We start from the raw sequence: 1,541 nt of genomic DNA, 5'->3' as shown, positions 1-1,541 counted from the left end.
TATGGCCTTTTATTATGTGTTTGCACAACAACCAGCACCATAGGGCACTGATCCTGATTGGGGCCTCTGGAACTTATTACAATATATAATAATAAATAGAAAAAAAAAGCAGAAGGGGAAATTCCAAATCTCCCTCTAGGATGATGAAACTCTCCAGAGACCACATGTCTGACCTAGGGCAGATCCTTGCCTCCTGTGCCCTCCCTCACCTTGTATTTAAGCTGGGATGTACCCACCTTAGCCCTCTCAGCACCCAGCTTCCATCAGACCTAGTCCCTTCTTTCACCCATCCAGGTGCCCAGTCCAATGATGTGCATACATAACCCCACTGCAACCACCTTCCCTAAATGTAATCCCCCATGCATCTACCTCCCCTACACATAACCCCCCCCCCAATACACACCAAGCTCCTCTACACATAACCCTCCAGGCACCCAGCTCCCCAACACATAACCCACCCCCTGGGCACCCAGCTCCCCCACACATACCCACCCAGCTCCCCAATACCTAACCCACCAGCCCCCCCCCCACCCCTACCCCATTCACACCCAGCCCCCCCTATCTAGCCCCCCCAGGCACCCAGCTCCCCCACACCTAACCCACTCACCCCCACACCCAGCTCCCTGCCACCTAACCCCCACAGGCACCCAGCTCCCCCCTACCTACGATCCCAGGCACCCAGCTCCCCGCCACCTTGTCCCCCCAGGCACCCAGCTCCCCTCCCCGCACCCACCCGTTCCCATCCCCCCACTCCCGTGCTCCTCTCGCATCCGATTCAATTTTCTCATCGCAGCGCTCCCACCGGTGTTTCCCTTTAACGCGCGCTCCCGCCAGACCCCTCCACCCCCGCGCCCGCTCGCTTGTCATTTTCTCCTCCCCCTCTGAGAACGTGCGCGCGAGCCCGCTCCTCCCCCGAACCGCCAGCACCGGGCTCATTGGCTGTCGGGAGCGCGCGCGCGGTGGGGTCGGGTGCGCGCGGCGGCAGCTTCACTTCTCTTCGGGCAGCGGCGGCGGCAGCAGTAGCCGAGGGGGCAGCACGCAGCCCCCACCCCTCGCCTGGCCCGAGCCGGGCCGCCCGCCGTGCAGCGCAGCGCCCGCAGCCTGAGTCGGCACCAGCCCTAGCCCTGCGCCCGCTCGCCCACAGGTAACGCCCCCCCTCTCCCTACCGCCCCCGGCACTGCCTGCCCCCGTCCCCCCAGCACTGCCTGCTCCCCCCCCCGCCTCATTCCTCTAACCCCCTCCCCCGGCACCACATCCTCTTGCCCCATCCCTCTCCCACCGCACCCCACCCAGGGCATCGCCTGTTCCCTTGTGCCCTCCTGCCCCCCACCCATCCCTTTTATCCCCAGCAATACCTGCCCCCATCACTTTACATCCCCCCACATCCAGCTGCCCCCACCACTGCCTGTGCCCTCCACCACATCCCCCTGCTCGTCCCAGCCCCCGTCCCATTCCTCTACCCTGGCACTGCCTGCCACCCCCACATCCCTCTGCCCCCCTGCTCTGTTCCTCTACTCCCCTGGCACTGCCTGCCCCCCAAC

At 64.0% G+C, this 1,541-nt stretch overlaps 1 protein-coding gene across 1 annotated transcript in view; it reads left to right on the top strand.

Annotated features, from left to right (window-relative positions):
• Positions 1 to 1,078: 1,078 nt before the first annotated feature.
• LOC112116838 (ubiquitin-conjugating enzyme E2 E2) overlaps positions 1,079 to 1,541 on the top strand; it is a 314,374-nt gene continuing 313,911 nt past the window's right edge. The window contains exon 1 of the mRNA XM_026649377.2: positions 1,079 to 1,144. The gene's annotated coding sequence lies outside the window, so the exon portion shown is untranslated. The remainder of the gene's footprint in view (positions 1,145 to 1,541) is intronic.

The sequence above is a fragment of the Terrapene carolina genome, unplaced genomic scaffold (assembly GCF_002925995.2).
Source record: "Terrapene carolina triunguis isolate 2854851 unplaced genomic scaffold, T_m_triunguis-2.0 Scaffold84, whole genome shotgun sequence".
NCBI classification, from domain to species: domain Eukaryota; kingdom Metazoa; phylum Chordata; order Testudines; family Emydidae; genus Terrapene; species Terrapene triunguis.
Note: the sequence above shows the minus strand (reverse complement) of the source record. Positions and strands in the feature narration are given on the sequence as shown.